This window comes from Apodemus sylvaticus, chromosome 20 (genome assembly GCF_947179515.1).
Source record: "Apodemus sylvaticus chromosome 20, mApoSyl1.1, whole genome shotgun sequence".
NCBI classification, from domain to species: Eukaryota; Metazoa; Chordata; class Mammalia; order Rodentia; family Muridae; genus Apodemus; species Apodemus sylvaticus.
In genome coordinates, this window is record NC_067491.1 from 56,514,113 (window position 1) to 56,527,429 (window position 13,317).

General features: G+C 39.6%; 1 pseudogene; it reads left to right on the plus strand.

Moving 5' to 3' along the window:
• The first annotated feature begins 5,587 nt into the window (after positions 1-5,587).
• Positions 5,588-6,769, plus strand: LOC127670591 (leucine-rich repeat-containing protein 58-like; annotated as a pseudogene).
• The last annotated feature ends 6,548 nt before the right edge of the window (positions 6,770-13,317 follow it).

Below are 13,317 nucleotides of genomic sequence, written 5' to 3' on the forward strand. Positions count from 1 at the left end.
AGTTGTAGTAGTTCTCAGGTAGAAGTTTTGGGGATGCTTACATATACTATCATATCATCTGCAAATAGTTATACCTTGAATTCTTGCCACTTTGTATCCCTTTGATTTCTTTTTGTTGTTGTAGTTCTCGGGCTAGATCTTCAATTACTATAGTAAATAGATATGGGGAGAGTTGGCATCATTGTCCTTTTCCTGATTATGGTGGGATTGCTTCAAATTTCTCTCCATTAATTTGATATTGGCTGTTGGTTTGCTATATGTTACATTTATTTTGTTGAGGTATGTGCCTTGAATTCTGGTTCTCTCCATTATTTTAACATGAGGTTGTGTTGATTTTGTCAAATGTTTTTTCAACATTTAATGAGATGATTATGTGATTTTTTTTCATTTAGTTTGTTTACATACTTGATTAGGTTGATGTATTTTCACATATTGAACCAACCTTTCATCCCTGTGTTCTTGTATTCAGTTTCCTAGAATTATATTGAGTATTTTTGCATTGACATTCATAAGGGAAATTGGACTGAAGTTGTCTTTCTTTGTTGGGTCTCTGTGTGGTTTAGGTATCAGAGTAATTATGGAATCATAAAATGAACAAGGTTGTGTTTTTTCTGCGTTTGCCTTAAGGAATAATTTCAGGAGTATTATTTTTTATCTTTTCTTTGCAAGAGTGGTAGAATTCTACACTAAAGCCATCTGGCCCTGAGCTTGTTTTGGTTCGGAAGTTTAATTTTTCTATTTCCTTAGATGATATGTGATTTGATGGTGTACCTGATCCCAATTTTATTTTGGTACATGGTATCTGTCTAGGAAATCATCCATTTCATTTAGATTTTCCAGTTTTGTTGAGTATAGACTTTTGTACAAAGATATGAATTTTTTTAAAAAAATTTTCGGCTTCTGTTGTTATGTCCCCTTTATAATTTCTGATTTTGTTCATTTAGATTCTGTCTCTGGGCCCTTTATTTAGTTTGGCTAGGGGGGGTTATCTATTATGTTGATTTTTTTAAAGGAACAGCTTTTGGTTTCTTTATTTGTGTTATTCTCTTTGTTTCTATTTTTTTTTTTTTTTTTGATTTTGGTTCTGAGCTTGACAGTTTCCTACCCTCTGCTCCTCTTGGGTGTGTTTGTTTCTTTATGTTGTAGGGCTTTCAAGTGTGCTGTTAGTGTGTTAGTGTAGGATCTCTCCACTTTCTTTACTAGGGCCCTAAGTGCTATGAATTTTCCTCTTTGCCCTGCTTTCACTGTCTCATAAGTTTGGGTTGTTGTGTCTTCATTTTCATTGAATTCTAAAATGTTATTCATTTCTTTCTTTACTTATTCCCTGATGAAGTTATCATTGAAGGAGAGTTGTTCAATTTCCATACATACATGGGTTTTCTGGGGGTGTTTGTGTTGTTTTTGATATCTAGCCTTAATCTGTGGTAATCTCATAAAATGCACGGGATTATTTCAATCTTCTTGTACCCGTTGAAGCTTGTTTTGTAACCAATTATATGGCTAATTTTAGAAAAGGTAATATAAGTTATGGAGAAGAAGGTATATTCTTTTGTTTTAGTATAAAATGTTTTATATATATTTGTTAGATGCATTTGAATCATAACCTCAGTTAGTGTCACTGTGTCTCTATTTAGTTTCTGTTTCAATGATCTGTCCTTTGGTGACAGTGGGGTGTTGAGGTCTTCCACTATTACTGTGTATGATTCAAGGTGTGTTTTCAGCTTCATTAAAGTCACCCCTTATGAATGTGGATACCCTTACATTTGTGGCACAGATGTTCAGAATTGAGACTTTTTCTTGGTTGATTTTTCCTTTGATTAATATGAAGTGTCGTTTGCCATCTCCCTTGAAAATTTTTGGTTGAAAGTCTATTAGCTATTAGAATGACAACTCCTGCTTGTTTTTTGGGACTGTTTGCTTGGAAGACTTGCTTCAAGCCTTTAACTCTGAGGTAATGTATACCTTTGTCATTGGGGGTGTGTTTCTTATACGCAGCAAAATGCTAGATCCTTTTTGCATATCCAGTCTGTTAGCATATGTCTGTTTATTGGGGAATTGAGCCTGTTGATATTGTGAAATACTAAGGATGGAATATATTAGTTCTGTTATGTTTGTTCTTGTAGGTGGCATTATATGCATGTGATTCTCTCCTTTTGATTATTTTGTTCGGAGATAACTCTTATCTTATTTTCTCATTGGTGAAGATACCTTCCTGTTTTAGAGTTTTCCTTTTAGAATCCAGGTAAACATCAAAGCAATAATCCACCATGATCAAGTAGGCTTCATCACAGGGATGCAGGGATGGTTCAATATACAGAAATCTATCAATGTCATTTACTATATGAAGGAACTCAAAGGAAAAAAACACATTATCACTTCATTAGATGCTGAGAAAGTATTTGACAAAATCCATCACCCCTTCATGATACACGTAATCCACTATATAAAAAAACTCAAAGAAAAATATCACATGGCCATTTCATTAGATGCAGAGAAAGTATTTGACAAAATTTAATACCCTTTATGATAAAAGTCTTGGAAAGATCAGAAATTCAAAGACCATACCTGATAATAGAAAAGCAATACACAGCAAAGCAGTAGCCAACATCAAACTAAATGGAGAGAAACTTGAAGCAATCCCTCTAAAATCAAGAACTAGACAAGGCTGTCCATTCTCTCCCTACCTGTTCAATATAGTTCTCAAAGACCTAGCAAAAACAATTAGACAATAAAAGAAGGTAAAATGCAACCCAATTGGAATGGAAGAAATCAAAATATCACTATTTGTAGATGATATTTGCCTAAGGGAGTACTACTCAGCTATTAAAAACAACAAATTCATTGAATTCTTAGGCAAATTGATGGAACTAGAAAATATCATCCTGAGTGAGGTAATCCAGTCACAAAAGAACACACATGGCATGCACTCACTAAAAAGTGGATATTAGCCCAGAAGCTTGGAATACCCAAGACAGAATTCATAGACCAAATGAAGCTCAAGAAGAAGGAAGACTTCAGTACTTCTTAGAAGGGGGAACTAAATACCCACAGGAGGAGATGCAGAGACAAAATGTGGAGCAGAGACTGAAGGGAAGGCCATCCAGAGACTGCCCCACCTGGGGATCCATCCCTCATACAGTCACTATTGTGGATGTCAGCAAGTGCTTCCTGAAAGGAAGATGATATGGCTGTCTCCTGAGAGGTTCTGTAAGTGCCTGACAAATACAGAAGTGGATACTCACAGCCAACTAATGAACTAAGCACAGGGTCCCCTATGGAGGAGCTAGAGAAGGGACCCAGGGAGCTGAAGGATCTTGCAGCCTCGTAGGAGGAACAAAAATATGAACCAACGAGCACCCCCAGAACTCCCAGGGACTAAACCACCAATCAAAGAGTACACATGGAGGGACCCATGGCTCCAGCCACATATGTTGAAGGGAATGGCCCTGTCAGACCTCAATGAGAGGAGAGGCCCTGGGTCCTGTGAAGGCTCCACGCCCCAGTGACGGGAAATGCCAGGAGAGGGAAGCCGGTGTGGGTGGGGTAGTAAGCAGGTCGAGGAGGGATGGGATAGGGGCTTTTTGGAGGGGGAATGAGGAAAGGGGATAACATTTGAAATGTGTATAAAGAAAATATCTAATAAAAAGTGAGTGAGATAAAAAGTAACAAACACATTGAAAGTAAGAGCATTGTTACATCAGAGCAGGAGGAGGGAGCAAGATTAGAAGGAGTATGCAGAGTTTAATATCTTAAATATAAGGCAACTTTATAAAATAACAGCAATATGCACAATGTAGAGAAAATGAGGCAAAAAGAAGAAACTACAGAGAGAGTGGAAGGAGCAGGTAGGACCCTCCTAACCACAGGACAGAACATGTCTTTTCTTAATAGCAATGCAAACTTAGTCGTACTAAAGAGGACAAAGCTTTCTGCTATGGACTTGGGTTAAATTCATTTAGCAACAAACTTGAAGAAGCTTTTCTTTCTCTATGCAATAAAGATTGGAGCTCATTTTTCATCCAGAATGAATGAGTTCATTCTGCACTGGTGCTTGATCTTTTGCTCCAAATGCATCTGTAAGTAGAGATGTGTGTGTGTGTGTGTGTGTGTGTGTGTGTGTGTGTGTGTGTAATTATGAGATAAGGATGTAGTTTGGCCCAACTGGATTTAATGGAGATATATGAATGTGTAAGCATGAATCCATATATAATTTTATGTGAGTTTATCCATGTTTACTTATGTAAAAGATTCTTCTGCAAATTTGACTCTCTTCTTCTGGTTCAATAGAAGTTTATTGCTCCAAATCTCGCAGTAGCCAAACAAGGAAGAGTCATCTGGCCATGAGGGGAAGGGTTCTAGCAAACAATCCCTCACTTAATCCACCGCTGTTTTAAAATGAGGTGCTAAGTGCCAGTCTGATTTGAAGATGCTATAATTTTGGTTGTATGGTTTTGGCTTCTTTATCAAAAGACGTGTCCACAGGTGTGTGGGTTTAATTCTGGGTCTTTGACTCTATTCGGTTGATTAACCTGATTGTCCGTGTCCACTATAATGCAATTTATTTCACTATTGCTCTGTAGTACAGCTTGAGGTCAGGGATGGTGATTCTTTCAGAAGTCTTTACTTGTTCAGATTTGTTTCGTTCATCCTGGTTTTTTGTTTTTCCATGTGAAACTGAGAATTGCTCTTTCCATGTCAGTAAATTATTGTGTTGCTATTTTGATAGGGATTGCATTGAATCAGTAGATTTCTTTTAGTAAGATGCCCATTTTTACTGTATTAAACCTATCAATCCATGAGAATGAGAGACATTTCCATCTTCTGCTTCCCCAGCATGGCCATTTTTTTTTTTCATTTTTTCATCAATTTATTGTTTTAAAAAATCTTTTTGCATCCTGACTGCAGTCCCCAGATCCTCTTCTACTTATGATCTTACAAATCCCTCTCCCTCCATATTCCCCTCTACCCTGTGCACAGAGAAGAGGAAGACCCTCTTGGGTACCAACCTAGCCTGGGACATCTAGTTCCAGGGAAAGGCGACAGCATGGCAATTCTAAAACTACCTACTTTCAGTGATCTACTGTCTGAGAAATCTAAAGTCCCACCTCTGTCTCCCTTCCCAGTCATTTGCTACCAGCAAATTTATTTTGCATTTAGCACATTCTGGGAGGAAGGACAGTGTCTCACACTTAGACATGAAAATTCTCCTATAATTTGGGAACCCCATTAAGATAATATTAACAATAAACCAAATCTACAACTGTATATTCTTAATTGTAAGTGGATATTATCCAAAGAGTAAAGAAGAAGGTTGAGGCTTGACTCGGCTGGCATCAGGGGTGAGGGCCTGGGCAGGGCCATGCTGCACCACTTCTGATGTGGTGGATCCCTTCAGGTTCTGGGATGCACTGCCTCATCAGGCGTCCTAGGATCCCGCTGGATGGAGGAGACCAGGCTAGGGGAGGCCAATCTCAACTGGTCCGTTCACAGCATGTGGGGCGGAGGCCCTGGAGTCTGAGCTGAAGGCACAACCTAGGAGTGGAGTGGCTTGTGTGAGGCGCTGCTGTGGCTGCTGCTGGTCTCTGCCATGGGAGCACTGGGCTGTGGCTTCCTCCTCAGGCTCCTGGACATGAGTGGCAATGAGCTTGCAGCGCAGGGATCCGAGCTGCTGACACTGAGAGGCCCGCTCATGCTGCTGGCCAGGAAAAACCTGCTGGGCGGCCCAGGCTTGCAGCCCAAGGGCCTGCCTGGCCCAGTCCCTGCTCTGCTGCAGCCTCCAGGTGTTCAGCCTCAGTGGCAACCGCTTCCAGGAGCTGCCTGCCTTGCTGCTGGAGCTGCATGTGCTTCAGACCTTCAGTCTGGGCTGGGTGGCAATTAGCTGCAGAGCATCCTGGCAGAGATGGAGAACTTGCAGAGTTTATTCCTTGGAGTAAACGTCATTGAAGAAATCCCAGCAGAAGAATTAGCAAATCTGCCTTCTCCGAGTTACTAGGTGCTGTGTGACAAGATCCAAAGTGTGCCTACTCAGCAATCACAGTTGCATTCGCTTCGATCATCAGTTTTCATAACTTGGTGACATACCTGCCTCGAGAGATCCGTAATCTTATTCCCTGGAAAAGTTGAGTTTACGAGGAAACCCGTTGGTTGGTTGTTTTGTTAGAGATTTAACATGACCATACAGCTCTTCTGGAATTAGCTTCAAGGACCATTAAGATCCGAAGTATTTCTTACACACACTATGGACTTCCTGGGAATCTTCATAGATACTTGGGTTCAGCCGACAATTGTCCAAAACCCAAAGTGCGGTAGAGTCTATTTTGACTGTGGTGTTAGAAAAATTAAGTTTGTGGGTTTCTGTGGGAAGTACCGTCTTCCCTCATGCACTGCATGCTCCAGAATGCTCCTCCCACTGCACTCTGCCTCACACAACTCCACATCCCAGAGTGAGTCTGATTCAGAAGATGAAGCCAGTGCACACAGAATGCAGAAAGTTCTTTATGGTTGGGGAACAGTGGGTTTTGATAAAACACGGAGCAGAAGTGACTTAAAAAGATACCGGGTCTTGAAGTTGATTGGAGACCTGAGCGTTTTTCGTCTTGAATGTCCATGTAAGACTTTGCCATGGTGTGAAAGAAAGGTTTTGCATTTTATCTTCACATTTGGCAGGAGTGAGTCCGGTCCCGAGTTTAGATTCTTTGAGTGTAATTTATTAAATCAATGGCAGTTCAAAATTAAGCCGATTGACCACAATTTTCATGTAAGTCTTTGAAGAAACACTAACAGCATGGTGCATTCTAAAGAACAGTCATGTTTGCAATCAGCCAGAACAACCTCAGACAGCTGAGTTGATTAAAGAATTCATCACAGTCCTCTTACCATGGCTGGTTTATGCTGAACACTATACACAAATAAAATGAACCTTCTCCTTGTGTTACCCCTGGACTGTTGAAAGCCTTTCTAAACAACTAACTGGACAGTAAGGCCTATAACTTTTAATATATTTAAACCAGCTCTTGTCTTGTGTGATTGTTACTAACTTTATATAAACTAGCAATTCCTTAATCCTAGCAAGATTATGGAAGCTTATTATAGAAATTATTTCAGAGCAACCTACAACCTGACACTGTGCAAAACACTTGGAAATTTACTTTAACTAGCTGAATAATTGTATACATAATACCTGAGTTCTGAGGGCCTGGAACTCTGTAGAATGGACTGGCCTGGAACTAAGAGATCGCCCTGGAAGAACTCCCAGATGGGATATCTTCCAGGTGGCAATTCTAGGGGTCCTCTGCCTCCCTAGTTGCTGATATTATAGGTGTACACCACCATCTGCTTCCATGGCCATCTTAACTTTGTGTTAACTGCAATGATCTCTTCTAAGTAAATGTCTTTTACACTTAATGAGAGGCTAAAGTCTTGATCTGTGTATTCACCAAGAGGCAGAATAATAGGTTTGGACCCCCCAAAAAATCTAGATGACAAGTAGTCTAAGAACTGCTAAGTAGTCTAAGAACCTTCTTTACAACATCGCACTAAATGAGGAAAAGTCGGGCATAGTTGTGCACACCTTCAGACCTGCACTTGGGAGGTAGAGGCAGAAGAACAGGACTTCAGTGTTAACCTAGGCTCCATAGTACATTTGAGGCCAGCCTGGGCTACATACATGAAAACTTGTCTCAAGGTGGAAGGGGGCAGATTTTAACCACCACGTGTGTCTCCTTTGTTCCTCTTGTTTACTAAGCTAAGACTTCCTCTACATTTAAAAGAAAAACTACAACTACATAAGTATAGTGAAGCAGAGCCTATTGTGTTGTTACTCAGTAGAGGAGTTCACAGAGACAGCAACCACAGAACACCGAAGAAGGCATTGAGAGAACATTAAATACATTGTATCCCTAAGGTGGAGAAGAAAAATAGTAACACAAAGTGTTGTCATCGGAAATTAATAAATTTTACTAACTAGTTGATTAGGAATAAAATACTAAAAGTATAAGCTAACATTAAAAGGCATGAAACTGTCACTGCTGATCATTAACCAACCTATAACAGGAAGTCTAGTTGGTAAGTGCCAAAAGCAGTTTCGGATTGCAGTGGGGCATCAGGTGATCTCTTGAAGAGTGCTTTATTAGAAGCCAACTGTATGCAGAATCCTTGCATATTACATTTCTTTATTTTTATTTTTATTTCATTCGATATATTCTTTATTTATATTTCAAATGATTTTCTCTTTTCTGGTCCCCCACTCCCCGAAAGTCACATAAGCCTCCTTCCCTCCCCTGTTCTCCCACCCACCCCTTCCCACTTCCCTGTTCTGGTTTTGCCGAATACTGTTTCACTGAGTCTTTGCAGAACCAGTGGCCACTCCTCCGTTCTTCTTGTACCTCATTTGATGTGTGGATTATGTTTTGGGTATTCCAGTTTTCCAGGCTAATATCCACTTATTAGTGAGTGCATACCATGATTGATCTTTTGAGACTGGGTTACCTCACTTAGTGTGATGTTCTCTAGCTCCATCCATTTGCCTAAGAATTTCATGAATTCATTTTTTCTAATGAATGAATAGTACTCCATTGTGTAGATATACCACATTTTTTGCATCCATTCTTCTGTTCAGGGATACCTGGGTTCTTTCCAGCTTCTGGCTATAAATAGGGCTGCTATGAACATAGTGGAACATATATCCTTATTACATGCTGGGGAATCCTCTGGGTATATGCCCAGGAGTGGTATAGCAGGATCTTTTGGAAGTGACATGCCCAGTTTTCTGAGGAACTGCCAGACTGATTTCCAGAGTGGTTGTACCAATTTGCAACCCCACCAGCAGTGGAGGAGTGTTCCTCTTTATCCACATCCTCACCAACACTTGCTGTCTCCTGAGTTTTTAATCTTAGCCATTCTGACTGGTGTAAGGTGAAATCTCAGGGTTGTTTTGGTTTGCATTTCTCTGATGACTCATGAATTTGAGCATTTTTTAAGATGTTTCTCTGCCATCCGAAGTTCTTCAGGTGAGAATTCAACTCTGGACCTCATTTTTTAATAGGGTTATTTGGTTTTATGCGGTCTAACTTCTTGAGTTCTTTGTATATATTGGATATTAGCCCTCTATCTGATGTAGGGTTGGTGAAGATCTTTTCCCAATTTGTTGGTTGCCGATTTGTCCTTTTGATGGTGTCCTTTGCTTTACAGAAACTTTGTAATTTTATGAGGTCCCATTTGTCAATTCTTGATCTTAGAGCATACACTACTGGCGTTCTGTTCAGGAACTTTCCCCCTGTACCGATGTCCTCAAGAGTCTTCCCCAGTTTCTTTTCTATTAGCTTCAGAGTGTCTGGCTTTATGTGGAGGTCCTTGATCCATTTGGAGTTGAGCTTAGTACAAGGAGACAAGCATGGATCAATTCCCATTCTTCTGCATGCTGACCTCCAGTTGAACTAGCACCATTTTTTGAAAAGGGTATCTTTTTTCCATTGGATGTTTTCAGCCCCTTTGTCGAGGATCAAGCGGCCATAGGTATGTGGGTTCATTTCTGGAACTTCAATCCTGTTCCATTGATGCCTGCCTGTCACTGTACCAATACCATGCAGTTTTTAACACTATTGCGCTGTAGTATTGCTTGAGGTCAGGGATACTGATTCCCCCAGAATTTCTTTTGTTGTTGAGAATAGTTTTAGCTATCCTGGGTTTTTTGTTATTCCAGATGAATTTGAGAATTGGTCTTTCTAACTCTATGAAAAATTGAGTTGGGATTTTGATGGGTATTGCGTTGAATTTTTATATTGCTTTTGACAAAATGGCCATTTTAACTATATTAATCCTGGTGATCCATTAGCATGGGAGGTTTTTCCATTTTTTGAGGCCTTCTTCCATTTCATTCTTCAGAGTCTTGAAGTTCTTGTCATATAGTTCTTTCACTTGTTTGGTAAGAGTCACCCCAAGGTACTTTATACTTTTTGTGGCTATTGTGAAGGGTGTCAGTTCCCTAATTTCTTTCTCAGTCTGTTTATCCTTTGAGTATAGGAAGGCTACTGATTTCTTGAGTTGATTTTATAACCTGGGCATATACCCAAAGGATTCCCCAGCATGCAATAAAGACACATGCTCCATTATGTTCATAGCAGCCTTATTTATAATAGCCAGAACCTGGAAAGAACCCAGATGTCCCTCAAAGGAAGAATGGATACAGAAAATGTGGTATATTTACACAATGGAATACTACTCAGCAATTAGAAACAATGAATTCACAAAATTTTTAGGCAAATAGTTTGATCTGGAAAATATCCTAAGTGAGGTAACCCAATCACAAAAGAATACACATGGAATGCAATCTCTGATAAGTGGATATTAATTAGCCCAGAAGCTCTGAATTTGGAAGGCACAAATCGCATAACAAATGACGCCCATGAAGAAGTATAGAGAGGGTCCTGATCCTGGAAAGGATTGATCCAGCATTGGAGGGGAATATAAGGACAGAGAAAAAGGAGGAAGGTGATTGGAGAATGGGTGGAGGGAAAAAGTTTATGGGACATTTGTGGAGGGGGATCTGGGAAAGGGGAAATCATTTGAAATGTAAACAAAGAATATAGAAAATAAAAATATTAAATTAAAAAAAAGAAAAAAAGAAAAGTAAATGAAGACTATATTCAGTAAAAATAAATAAATAAATATTCAGACATTAAAAAAAGATATGGCAATATCTTTCAGGAAATAACATCTACAAAACATAGGTAACCTACTTCAAAGAGATCCAACGTATTTCTAGAAAAATCAGGAGGGCAAAGTTGTGGCTAATTGAAGATGCAATAACACACAGGGGACAGCATTCACTTCACCTGGTTAACAACAAAATGCCCTTTTGCAGTTGGAGGCAGGAGAAACAAATGAGCCTTATCTAACTGTAATGTGTACATGTGGGAAATTACTGAAGATAGGTTTTTTTTAAATCAATGTGACAAATGCCTGAAGTTCTGGTACATACAAAACTGAAAGACCCAGACAATGAGTACTTGTATTAAGGATGCAGTTAAATATTTTTAATCCTTATATTTAATCCCTTCTTACCTTTGGCAAAAAGACCACAGAGACCAACTGCTGAGATCCTCCCAGAGATCTCCACGACCAAGAAACAGAAACACTTACCAACTATTTTACCCAAAGGCCTTTGTTCCTTTGTGCTACACCCAGTTAACTGGTCCACCCAGAGGCCTTTGTGTCCTATCCTCATGCTATGCCCTGCTAAATACTTCAACAGAGACCTTGCACCCTGGTTGCTGGACAGAATAGCTCGTGGTACACATTTCTGCCCATAGCTACTGTACAGGAGGCAGTTGCAAAGACTTCTGCCATCACTGCTGACTGAAACGCACTCTAGCTGGAGGTGGCAGAAGGGCAAAGGGAGCCTTCGTTTTCTAAGAAGGAGATGGGGATTATGAAGGTGAATTTCTGAAGACACAAAGTGAGTTGGAATGAATTTCATGTCCTATTAGAACGGTGTGGGTTTTAAGATTCTGCAGTGAACAAGGTGTGAATAGAGACCTGGCCTCTGCCCCGTCAGGAAGAGCTCTGTGTTTCAAGGTCCTGCAGAAGTCTGAGTGTATCAGTTGCAGAGCTGGTTGGGTTCTAGGGAAGAGGGAATTTGTTTCTGTGTGACAGAAGGTGAAATACTGGCAATCACGCAGAGAAAACAAATTGTAAGCCTCCCACAGTGTTGCTTAGTGAGTGCTGAGGTACAGTTAAGCAGCTAAACACATGAATGATGGATGCCTGATCTGCACGTTCTTCTGGCGTTACCTTGTTAGAATCTTTATACTCAGAAAGGTTTGAAACATCAGGGCATGCTTGTTATGGATTATCCCATAAACTGACTGGTTTGGAATCCTATGCTAATGTTGACACACAAGCCCTTGGAGATAAAGACTGTTGTCACAGCATATCTCCAACAGCTGCAGAGCCAGAATCCTGTGCTGGCATTCAGGGCTGTACAGAGAGCATTATATGGACAAGAACAAGGGAACTTGTCATGCCTGGTTCTTCATTAGAATACCTAAATGTAACCTCCCTCCAATGAGTTTACCACAGGCACATTGCTTTGAGTCATGACTTACACCTCCATAGCAGGTCCTGGGAGAGCTTGCTTTTGTTTCAGTCTCTTTTGTGACCACCTGGACACCAAAGCATCTCCTTTACAAGGTCTGCGCCATCTTATAAGGACTCAAGTCATAATTTCCATTTAGAGTTTAGTGCCAAGATGAGCTAATTCTTATGGAATTGGCAAAAGGAAAAAGAACTTGCTGTTTCTCTCTGCATGGCGTAACACAAGTAACTATTTTCTTTTGCTTCAAAGGACAGCAAAGTTGGTATAAATTGTCATGATATTATGGGTGGTACTAACTTTGTCTTTTCATATTAATCTTTTCATTCATGGTTGAATGTCTTTATAGGAAAAAAAATCTTTTATACCGTCAAGAATCCTTATGAATGGGGGAGCACTGACAAACACATGGCTTTATACATAGGTCAGTTGAGTTGCATGTATTCTTAAGGTTTTCATTGTTTCCTGTACTGGAAAGTTTTTATTTTGCTGTCCTAAAAAGGTACACCACCACAAACTTATGAACCATAAGAGTTAAAATATAAACTCTTGTGATAAATCATATACATTGGAAAATTGATACTGACATATTTTAAAAAAAATGACAGGGCCCTTCTACGGATGTGGACGGGGTCAGAAGAAAGAAGTAGAAGGGTTGTTATAGTTAAATTTCAGTAGATACACACATGGATTTCTCATAAGTAACACTCTCCAATTTGTGTAAATAACATGTGCAAGCAATATGTATATATATATATTCAATATGTATATATATATTCAAATATATATAAATTTGAAGCTCTACCACCCTCAGTAAGACAATAGTGATACACAGATGGCACAGTGCTTCCTGGTATTAAGAAAGTCCTGGTTTGGGTCTAAGCAACACATGTTGACTCACAACCACCTGTGACATCAGTTTGAGAGATCAGATGTCCTCTTCAGGACTCCTGGCAACACTCATTGCACATAAACCTCATATAAGCATGCACACACGCACACATGTACACCCACGCACACACACACATACAACTAAATGTAAAAAAATGTAAATAGTATGTACTTTTACTAATGCCGTAATGGTGAGTGTTTGTAAAAATAACATGTGAAGGGTTGGGTATCTTTTCACAAGTAGAGACATTTACTTGACAGAGTGTGATAATAAATGATGACAATAGGTCAAGAATTCTTTTTTATATAAATGAAGGACATGGAAACAAGGCTTA